The sequence below is a fragment of the Cupressus sempervirens genome, chromosome 9, assembly GCF_028749045.1.
Source record: "Cupressus sempervirens isolate cs-2001-9-10 chromosome 9, ASM2874904v1, whole genome shotgun sequence".
NCBI classification, from domain to species: Eukaryota; Viridiplantae; Streptophyta; class Pinopsida; order Cupressales; family Cupressaceae; genus Cupressus; species Cupressus sempervirens.
This window is the reverse complement of record NC_143126.1, coordinates 538,744,370-538,757,090: the sequence shown is the minus strand read 5'-3', so window position 1 is coordinate 538,757,090 and position 12,721 is coordinate 538,744,370. Positions and strand designations below refer to the sequence as shown.

The following is a 12,721-nucleotide window of genomic DNA, read 5'->3' as shown; positions in this document are numbered from 1 at the left end:
GAGTGAAAATTATAATTAAGGTCGACACCTTGCTGCCATAGCACCACATTAATGAACATGGAGTGCCTCTAATAAAAAGACCGACTCTCCCATACAACGATGTGTCTCAATAAAGTCCATTTTATTTGTGAAAGGTGGCCTTCTTTGGAATCATATTTAATGAAGGTGAGATGAGAATATTTTTTGGAGCAAAGAAGAAATGAGATATCTGTAGAAAGTAAACAGATGTAGTGAGGAAAAAACAATATAATTACAAATTTTCATACACATTTTAAGAAAAAAATCATTGCAACAGATACATTTAGATTTGATAAAGGTAATGAATAATTAAAAAAAGAAAAAGGAAGAAAGATATTTGGTGCGTCATAAATCAAACATCATTCAGAGAATCAAAGTGGGTAAAGAGAAGTTTTTTCAGTGACAATAACAGTAGACTTCTGAATATTGCACCAAAAAAATACAATACATATCATTCAGTTCAAAGAAGATTTACCAGCTGAAATATATTAAATTTTCAAACCAGAATAGCATAACATGGAATAAGCAGAAACTTAAAAAATAAGAGCAGAAGACACAAATGTTATCCTGGACAAACCCTCCGACTTGAGGGAAAAATAACCCAGCCACACCAAAAGATAGATCTCAAAATAAGTACTAGTATTCTCACGATTGAAGTCTCCAACCAGTCAATTGATAAGCCCACCTTATTTCTTTTCAGGTAAAGCACTTCATCTATGAATGGCAGCACATACTATAGAAACTTAGTGATAAGTCTTTACACAATAATGAAGCTGGTCATATACAGATTGCACAATACACAGTGATATCACACTTCTGCTTTCACCCAACTGAGCAGGCAACTTTCAGTACACAGCCAAGCAGAAAACTCTCCATACATACCCGAGCAGAGAGAATACAAACTCAAATCACCATTAATACCATATCTAAACAAAAATCACCATACAAGAGTTTTGATCGTGATAATAAAAAAGGGAGACAGTGCCTCAAAAGTGTCTTTGTGTATATACACTAAAACTTACAGCAATGATCCAGAACTTGTGACACAGTAATAATAATATAATTATATACCTTCAGATACAACAAGGTTCTTGTATCCTCAGAGCAGACCATACACTCAAAACATCATCATAATGCTGCTTACTCAATCTTGAAAATAACCAGAGCATATGTATTTCATAACATCATTCCAAAAGACTTCAAGGAACCAAAGAGACTCTTTTCAAATACCAAGAGACTACCGTTACACCCATAAACGAGAGTCTTCAATAACACAACAATAACATCTACCTTGAACTGCTGGTCAAGACATAAAGACATGAAAGAACAACCCACGTAGCAACCAGATCAACCACTGACGGTGCCAAGTCATTAGCAACCACGATGAATCCAGTTCAAATGGAAGAACCATGGATGAGAAAATGATTCTTGAAAGTCACAGCTTGATACCAAAACATGAGCTCCACATGAAGAAAACTGAATGACAACGAGACCATGATATGATAGGAGAGGATGATAGTCACAACAGCGATACAGAAAACTTTGAGCAGATCACCACAGGTAAGGATGATCCTCAGGAGATATATAGCAGAAATTTTAAATGATGAATATATGTATAGATTAAAGGAAACTTTAAATGTAGGAATCATAAGAGCGTATGAGGGATAAGGAAGACCTATGAACACAATCAAAGAGAAATATAGAAACAAGGTTAGAGAGGGAGTATGAGAATTCTTGTGAACAATCCACTAAGCCTATATGCTTATAAGCCAAAAAAAAGCAGTAGCTAAGACAATTTCTAAATGTTTCTAGCAAAGAATCATTAAGACCCAAGATGTGTGCATCTGACATGGTTGTGCAGAAAGAGAACCCATATAGCATCTTGTTTTCATGATGCATAATAATCTTCTCTCAAAGATGCACTTACTAGGGGGTACCTAAGTGATTACATTTCATTTGCATTGTGCACAGGTACCTAACATGGTTGTGCAGTCAGAACCCATATAGCATCTTGCTTTGATAATGCATGGTAATCTTCTTCCTAAGTTGCACTTAGGAGGGAATGTTAATGCAAATATTGATTTTATCCTATTTACCATGCTTAGGTTTACTCAGGCATTATTACTTAATTATAAGGGCATTTACTAGTTCTAGTAGTCGGTTGTCAGTTATCTATCAGCTCTCTCTCCTTGCCTTTTATAAGTAATGATATCTAAAATAATTTTAGCATCTTATAATTAATTCATCTCAGTTTAGTAAAAATACGTTTTGCTTCTCTCATTTTTGTGAAGGTGGTTGTTTAGAAATTGTACTCCTAGGAGGTGTTTTACACCACACCAACATTCAAACTCAAGGCAACAAATCTCACACTTATGATATGGCAAGACAACATTGAACCAATTTGCTAAGATCAGTAAAACCTTTTCTTTGATTTCATGCTCAACATGACCCAAGGAAGCTTCCCTAGAAGCATCTTGAATAGGATTAAACACAATTAAGGATAGACAAGAATTCCCAGTGTACACTTGACCCCAAAAGTTATCACTAGGCCAAAGCTTAACCTACAGTTATATACTCTGTTAGGTTGATATGCATATCTCAACTATGGGTATAAACAAAACGACTATCTTAAGATAATAATCGGTATGGATAGCTGAAGACATTTTTTATTTTTCCTACGAATCATGAAATGCATAAGATCTACTTAGTGTAAGATGTCTACCAATGCCTATTTCATTGGGTTACAAGGTCCAAGCATAGCATGAGGATCAACAAATTGAAATAAAAAAGTAATATGAGCTATGCATACATGTGTACCACACAAAAACAATGAACAATCAAACATTTTTAGTTATGATGAAATGACCATTACAAAGCTTGTAATGCATTAAAATGATGTGTCACTCAACAAACATTCATTAAATTCATACCAGTAGGCTGGCAAGAGGAAATCCAAGGAAAGAACTTACCAAAAGATCTACAAAGAAAACCTTAGTTGTCAATTTGTGAAACGAATCCGATTCGGGCACATGGATTCGCGATTTCTTTTCCCAATTGTGATTCATGGAGGATTCGTGTGTATATTATATAAATATATATACTAAAAAATAAGAGAAATATACAAAATTCTAAAACTAAATCATTTCATAGTATGAAACTATGATTCTACTATGGATCTCTGAATCTAGTCTACCTAATAATTGATTTATTTTCACGACTATAAAGAAAATCAACACATTCACATTAAATTACTGAATTACAAAATGAAATTATTATCCTTGAGGATCCTCGGGCTGTGGCATGGATCCTTGTGGATCCAAGCATGAATCGGGATCCGGCCTGTCTAGGACGAATCCGGCAACTAAGAAAAAAACCAAAGAAAATATTGAACAGCAAGAATCATTTTCAATATTTACAAATTACAGGAGATGAGACCTTATAAACTCTTTTGGCTGCAAAACAATTGACCCTTTTGGAAAATGAACTAGAAAATATGGCAGTTTGTTGATTGCCTTATTGATTTGAGAGGAACTAGCAGTCAATGGATGAGGCATGCAAAACAAACATGAATGACATGAAATGCATTGAAATGGCAGCCTAGAGCAAATGGAAATCATCCATGTCAAAAATGTAACCATTTTATCAATGGCGGCATGGCATTCCTCATCTCCAGATTTGAAAAAGTGTATTAAGGGGAATGTCAAAAGTCAAGCAGTGAAATATGTCATTGAACCATGCCACACAAGATACAAACTACAGGTTTGACATATAACTTATTATAAAGAATTAAGGAGTTCAAGATCCAACGAAAGCATGCACGTAGAGAAGTAAGGAACCTAGATAAAGCCAAGGGAAAGCGTGAAGATTGGGAGGAAGATGTGATGGGAAGGAAGACATAAAAAGTGAACGAAAACAAGGGTGGGGAAAAGGTATGCCTAGACAGGAAATCTGATATCCCAACAAGAAAAAAAGGAAAAGGTGGAGTTAGAAGGAAAGGCATACAAAGAAGGGAAACTCTGAAATTATATCATAAGTATAATCCTTAGAATTTCGAACATAATATCTTTATAGTAAAAAATTTTGAGACCTTTGAAACTTCTAATGCATTTTAGGCACATGGGTGACAATAGAAAATAGCACATACGCAAACATTGACCAAGGGAGATCCATTACAAAATATCTCAAATTGATTATCTATGATAAGCAAAAATAAGGCTAAAATGCATTAAAGGGACTAAAATTCAAGCACTGTAGTGTTCCCGTCATGAAATAAATAATTAATCAAACCTTTGCTAATGGGCCGATTGATTTAGTATATCTCGGACCCATTTTTTATTGTTTCCATAGGTAGGTGTGGCTGTCGGCTATCTTTGTAAACCCTCGAAAAGTTTCCCCAATGGGTATTTAAGCATGGCATGTAGGTAGTAGTTGGTATGCGATTTTAGATTATTTCTTTGTACTGCGAATTCCTATTGGAGTTCTAGATTGTTCGCCATTTCAAAAGTGAAAGATCTTTCCTATTTAGCTCTTGCAGTTTCAGTGGGATTCAACCCTCACCCTATTTCGTCATTGTATTTCCTGGCTCACATCTGGCAAATCAAAGCATCATTATTGTTTATAAGTTACACAATTTCTGGAATATGTTTGTGTTCAGACATATTGGCAAGTGTGTATTCGACTATCTCTGGCATATTGTTTCCACTCCAACATCAACGCATGTTAATAGACTCTCACAGTCTCCAATTTGGTACCGTACGACCAATAGGTCATCACCCACACACCGTACAACCTATCTGTCCTCACCACACACCGTACAACTAGTTTACCATATGGCCAGTCTATCCTCATCCCCCACACACTGTACAGCTAGTATATCGTACGACCAATCTGGATCCCACCTAAAAACACCATATGAAACTAACACTGCACTGACATCTACACCTGTGTACTGTATGGTCACTTGGATTGGTAGCTAGCAGCGTCGGGAAGGGAGCAATCACCAGAATCATACAATAACAGTCCAACTATGGGAGGGAAACTGACAACGGAACATTACGGTGGTATCAGAGCCAATCATCCTGCCAGCCTGTGGACAGTGAATGAGAGTCTATAGCCGAAAGAGAAGAAGATCCCATTCAGTTGATAGAATGGTAGAATAAGAACCCACTGCTGCCGAACTCATGGCAACCCTGAGAGATCTTTCAAGGAATCAGCCGCAGATCAATGATACTCAGCGACTTATGGAAGAACCTCTCAGGAAATTGGCAAACAGTAAAATATACGGTAAACAAAATGGTCACAACACAGACTCAATATCGAGTAAGACAAATCCTCATCCAGCACACTCTTGACCTTCCATGTTGTTTTTCCCTCCACGGCCGGAGGTACCACAAGGAAAGCAAACAACCTTTGAGGAAGTTCAAGGACAATTGAGAGAAGACCAAAAGGATGCAAATTTGGAGGAAGATATATCATACAAATATTACGCAGAACTAAGAATGAGATATTCTGGAGGCGAAAATCGAGGATATTTTAACGATTATCTCAAAAGAAAGTTAAGGTAAATTTGTCACCATTTGATGGGTCTGGGACCATATCTACTCAAGCATGGGTAATGAAAGCTAACACTTACTTCCAACTTAATCCAATGCTAGAAGAAGAAGCAATCAAATTTGCAGCACTACACTTGCAAGGAGTGGCACATGAATGGTGTCATCATGGCACCATCACACTAGGGCATGACCAAGTAAGTACTTATGCGGAATTCACTGAAAGATTGATAGATTGATTTTATGGTAAAGATTCGGAACTTAATTTCAAAGAATTAGCACAACTAAGGCAAACTGGATCAGTCGACCAATACATCACAAATTTCAGAAACTCTTTGTTTTGGCCACGGACATTTCCAAAAGGAGACAAATAGTACTCTTCATGGACAGACTAACGGTACCACTGAGGGGTTGGGTAAAAGGTTTCAATCCTGCCACCCCTTCCGAAGGTATAAAAAAGGCGCGCAGCATGGCATCATCATCGAAATCATCCTCTCGAGGTTACTCACACTCCAAACCACCAGTATTTCCAAAGGACAAAGATAACAAACCTTTGCCGAAGAAGCCTTTGTTGGACAAAGCTACTAGACAAGAGCTACAAAGGAAGAAATTATGCTTCAATTGCAAGGGACCGTGGGAACTTGAGCACAGATGCCTCAATAAAGGAAAAATACACTATATTGAAGTCGTATCCGATGATGAGGACGATCAGGAGGATCTACCCATAAAAGACAACCATCCCCACAAGGACACCAAAATGGTTAATCTACCTTGTATGGAGAGAATTGCAGCATTGGTACAGCGCAGAGGAACCATCGCCTTAGCCGAAAGCCCAAGGTGTACAGTATTGCATGTATGGAGAACCCTTCAAGGACAAAGGGTCATGGTGATGCTCGATAGTGGAGCCACTCTAAACTTCATAAACTCATCTTTGGTGAAACGAAGAGGTCTACTTACTGAGATGCACACAAGATTCCAGGTCAAGGTCGTCAGAGGGACACTTTTGCACTGTTCCCGTCATAAAATAATTAATTAATCAAACCTCTGTTAATGGGCCGATTGATTTAGTATATCTCAGACCCATTTTTTATTGTTTAATGTTTCCATAGGTAGGTGTGGTCGTCGGCTATCTTTGTAAATCCTCGGAAAGTTTCCCCAATGGGTATTTGAGCATGGCATGTAGGTAGTAGTTGGTATGCGATTTTAGATTATTTCTTTGTACTGCGAATTCCTGTCGGAGTTTTGGATTGTTCGTCATTTCAAAAATGAAAGATCTTCCCTGTTTGGCTCTTGCAATTTTGGTGGGATTCAACCCTCACCCTATTTCGTCACTGTATTTCTTGGCTTAGATTTGGCAAATTGGAGCATCATTATTGTTTATAAGTTACACAATTTTTGGAATATATTTGTGTTCGGACTACATTCATATATATTATTGTTTGTGTATTGGCAAGTGTGTATTTGACTATCTCCGGCATATTGTTTCCACTCCAACATCACCATATGTTACTAGACTCTCATAGTCTCCAACTTGATACCGTATGGCTACTCTGTCATCACCCACACACCATATGGTCCATCTATCCTTACCACACATCGTACGGCTAGTTTACCATCAGCCAATTTGTCCTCACCCCACACACCGTAGGGCCAGTATACCGTACGGCCAGTCTAGATCCCACCTAAAAACACTGTATGAAACTAACACTGTACAGACATCTACACCTGTGCACTGTACGGTCACTTGGATTGGTGGTTGGCAGCGTTGGGAAGGGCCCAATCACCAGATTCATATACTAACAGTTCAACTACGAGAGGGAAGCTGACAACGGAACATTACAAGCACAAACAATGAGGTGCCAATAGGTTGTAGTTGCTCACTTAGTATCACATATGAAGCTACCCTCTGTAACGATATTAGGTGAGAGGACCCACTATCTAACTTCATGCTTCTTAAAATCGTACGTGAAAATTCTATATCACTCCCAATTTTTTGTAGTGGCTCACTTAGCAAGTCCTCTACTTATAATTAAGATTTCAGAGCCCCATCATCAAGTATGATGCCATATCAGCATGCTTTTGCTAAGATGTTCAAAACAGCCCAAAAATAATCAGACTGATAAGTACGTACTAAGTCATATTTTATTGGTGCGCTGATATGTCATCACATGATTTATCACATTTTAGAAGTAAAGTAAACATTTAATTCAATATGTGTGGTCATCATAGCAATAACTACTTTAAAGTCGGCTATCAGTACAATGTTGTCAAAAATATCAACATAAAATCAAGTGCTATCGCAGCTATTGAAATGTGTGCGACTACTTGGTACTCTCCCCTAGCATCTCCAACAGCTAATTAACCTTTCTGGCTCATGCAGGGTGGACAAAAACCAAATAGAAATAGAAATCCAGGCTTCAGTATATATGTTTGTAATCTGCATTAAGCATATGAAATAAAATCCTTCTCTTGGTTTGACTGAAACTAATGTCAATGTCATAAATGGTTCTTTTCCAAGAATAATATTGCCTCAACCTGGTGAGCATAGTACATTGCAGAATAAATACTTGTATAAACTGCCCTCAAATGCATTTCCCATTCAAGTATTCAATTCTATAACAAGGCGTGACAATAGAGATTGAATACCGATATGTTAAATCTTCGAGAAACTTTTAAACAAGTTTCACATTGCATTGTAGTGAGCGTAGTATATTTTAAAAGAAATACTTGTTGAAATAAGAACACTCATATGGATTTCCCAATTAAGTATTCAATTCTCAAACAAGGCATGACAATAGAGATTGAATACCAATATAGTTAAATCCTCAAGAAACTTTTAAACGGTATCTACAGTGGATGTAAATAATCCTTTACAATAGCACCATATTTGTACTTGATTCATGACTTCACATCTTATATCTTTGTCCAGATTGACTTCAATGTAAAATTAACGGCAACCATAACAAAATTCTTCAAGATAATAGTCAAATGATAACAATTGCATACTAAAGTTAGCAAATAAATTCTTCTGATTTTGATTCGAAAACTACACAGTTAAAATCTGATAGCAATATCACAATTTGACTTGCTGTGGAAAAATATCTCCTACTTAACAACCAGACTGTTTTCCCCTAGAAAAGTTACCTTGATATATTGCAGAGCCGTCCAGCAGCCTTGCTACAATTTGGGAAGTGAAGTTTTATCTGCCTCATTGGAGTAACGACCATGATTTGCTAACTGGAGCATCCAATTGTCCTAGCTGTAGTTAGAACAACGATTCGGAAACTGAAGTTTCATCTGCTTCGTCGGAGGCAGACCAACAGTTCTAGGCGTAACTACGAATGAGGCGTGGATGAAGGTAGCAAAAGTCACGGCTTTATGGTCAATCTACTCACTCACTCAAGCCCCCTTTCTCAAATGATAAGCCTCGGAAAGCTAACAGACCTTCAGGGTAATTCAATATCAATAGGCATGCCCTTTATTGTCCATATAGTCTTTTAGCCTCAGGATTGCCCTCTAAAAACCTTTTAATGAACTCACGCTCACTCATATACAGCACGTAAAAGAGGCTTTTAGGAGGACGTTTAGAAGATGGCGATAACTTCAGATATTCAAACACATTATAGCGCGGCTTCAGTCTGCTCTCTAAATTGAAGTTTAACAATGGGGGATATTTAACAACAATCCTGGGGGCAAACCTTGCAGTGTTTATCAAGAAGTCCATGTTCTTCTGTATCTTATCCATAGATAAACAAAGAAACGTAGGATTCTTCAAAAGAAGTTCCGTGACCTCGTTTTTTGATAGACCCATGTTTTCCATAAACTTCAGTTTAACTTTCAAAAGTTCAATATCAGAGACAACAATCCCAGGTGCCCTCCTCAGAGCATTATATAGAATAGCCTTTGAACCAAACAAAGTGAGAAGCAATGAGATCTTAGGACATATACTTTTGCTTAAACTTAAACCAAGAACTCTTGGGTGGCGGGATATAATTTGACCCACTTCTTTTTCAGCGAAGCCTAATGTCCTGAAAAAAGCAATCTTAGGCTTCAGCTGCTCATGAGCCTTGAGTGTAAGAACAGATGGGTTTTTGCGAATAGTATTCCTCACCTGGTCTGGAGTGAATCCGGAGTATCTGAAAAGCTCGATTGCCTCTTGGGCTCTCTCTATAGATTTTGTTCTAAAAAGAAAGGGAAACCTGTCTGAAACTACCCTGAGTTCTGAGGAAGAAAACTCGCACTCTTCCATTAACAGTTGCCTCATGGCTCTGTAGCGCAGCTCTCCTTTTTCTTTTCCCATTTCTATTTGTGGTTGTGACTGCAACTGTTTTCTGGGTACAACATTGCATGACATTATGAACGAGTGCTTTGAGTATACAAGCGCGACTGCTTGAAGTCTAATTGGCAGGACACAGAAATCAGGCGTTGCCAAAACCAACACCATCGTATGAGATTGAATAGAAATCGAAGCAGAAACAAATGTGCACGGAAAAGAATAAACTCCTCAAGTAGCATAAACCTCAGCAGTAGTTCAGTTGAGTGCTCTACTCAAGAGAAGCTGGAATCACCATCGCGATCAAACCTCATCTGTTAAACCCTAGTTGCTGGCTTAGGAATTGGGAATGGGGATTGAGAATGGGAATTGGAAATTACAATTTTAATCGAGTTTAGTTTACCTAAAATTTGATGGGAATATGTCTTGTGTTTAGCTGTACAAAACTGAAATGGATAAGAATTTAATTTATTTAAACTTTTCTTAAACAATATAATTATGAAAATATTAACACAATGGTGTCATTTGTGTAAATGATACATTAAATATTAAAAAAATATTCAGTACATTGATTTGTTACATAACGCTCTGCCAAGGGACCCAAAAGAAATGACCTAAAAGTTTTACTAAATTTGCCATATTTTTTTTAAAGCAAAAAAACAAGAATAACATACACATCAAACACATAGTAGTGGAAGTAATACCATACAATCAACTGAAAGCATACACAACAAGTTACATACCTTAAGGATCTCATGACGTTGAATTACATTTAAATCTAATCTAATACTAAGTCTAACAACTAGCACATCCACATCAAAGAATATTCAGAAAGTCCAAAGTCCATATTATACATTTGTTCTAAATGCCTTTTGGCAAATTAATTAGAAATGCTCAATCGTCCATTGTACATGTCATAGGGTATGAAAGGCTAAAAGAATATACATATAAAGAAACATAAATACAACATCCTCCTCAGATCCATGATACAAGTATAATAAAATAAATGAAACCAATAACATACATGATACATCCATCCATCATAAAAGATATAAACATCCAACATGAAATACAACTATCCATCATAAAACACAACTAAGTGTTTGGTTCTTCCCAACCGTCAATAGCATCATTAGACTATCATAGGCCCTAGCCATCCCTTGCGTGTAACATCCCAAGTCACCGATAAGATCGTCGGTACTATAGTAATAGGGACGTCACTACTAAACATACTACAACATAATCATAAGAAAATTTAACATACAAGAATGCAACATATGATGATCCTACAAGTAGATAACATCACCTATCATATGCTAATCATCAATATAAGGAAATGCATCAGTAAATAACATCACCTAAACATGATAAACAAGCATCCCAAGAAGTTCTAGCTACAGTGATTATGGACGGATCTCAATGGTAAGAGTGATAAAGCACTACCACCCGACCGTGTGGAACCTAAATGGCCCACTCCCACTGCGCTAAGGAGATAGTCTCAAGTCCCAAACATGATATCAAATCACATATCACAAGTACTCTCTATGTCTAGGAAATCCTAAAAGTATACTAACTCAAAAGTCCCAACATAGATCGACATCTAGACCCAGAGGCACACAAGACACGTAGGAAACTTACTATGTAAGCGGAAAAGTGTCATCGCACGAATCATGTAGGAGTTACCCTGGCAGTTAGCTTAGGACTCCAGGGTTCCTAGTGATCCCTATGCGGCCACTAGTATCCTCTCGTATTGACAAGGCATGCAACAAAATGCAAGGTTGTAACCAAGCATTCTCTCTACTCTCATCCTAGTCTATACTAGCACTCAAGGCATAGGCGAGAACATACAATTATCTTATTAGGTTCATTTTAATCCCCATTTAGTGTAATATTTTTACTTATTAAAATAACTTACAATGAGTTACCTTGGTAGCCACTTAGGGCCCCAACCCTCATTGCAAGCCACTTCCTGACACTACATATAGATAACCTACCCTAAGCTCATGAAATCACAAATTTAAGAACCATCATAAAATCACCTCAGCCCTATACAAGTGATTGAAAAACATCAAAAGATAATCCACAATATTCACATCAGTTCTCCATGAGCAACTGAAAAGCATCAAAAGATAATCATAATGATCACAACAGTTCTCAACGAGCAACTAAAAAGCATCAAATGATAAATCACAATATCCATTGGTTCTCAATGAGCAACCGGAAAGCATCTCAAAATAATACTGATCGAAGACTCCAAAATGGTCAAGTCAAACATGTCACAACATGATATCATCAAGAACAAATCATCTAAAACACCTCAGTCTCTCAAAGCGACTGAAAAGCAAATCAAATATAACTGATTGATGACTCAAAAATGGTTAAGTTAGGTATCTCATATATGTACACCTCAGCTTCACATAAGGAAATTGGAAAGCAATAACAATCAATAATCCACACGCATCATAGAGCATTGCCATCGCATTACCATGGTTGGGTTTTAAAAAGATCGAGATCAAAACATCATAACATCACAATCACACAACCCCTGAGCCTCTGGTAACAACCTAAACTAGTCAACATCTAATCAACCCCAAAACCTCAAAACATAGACATGGCACAAAAAACAGGATCATCTCACAATTGGGTTTGATTTGAAACATGCAGTTGATTATAAATAATAAGATATCAGTCTTTATGTATTCAATGTAAGTTTTCGAGTGTATAAATTTTAACACTTTAACCCTTGCCATTTAACCCATTCCTGTATTTACAATTACAAATCATAAGATAGCTTAAAAGTAATAATAATCATTTATTAAATTATTAAATTAATAATTTGTTGATTATTAAATACAATACTCCCAACTCCATTAATTGAATT

General features: G+C 36.9%; 1 pseudogene; it reads right to left on the bottom strand.

Moving 5' to 3' along the window:
- Window positions 1–8,578: 8,578 nt before the first annotated feature.
- Window positions 8,579–10,224, bottom strand: LOC149539736 (uncharacterized; annotated as a pseudogene).
- Between the last annotated feature and the right edge of the window lie 2,497 nt (window positions 10,225–12,721).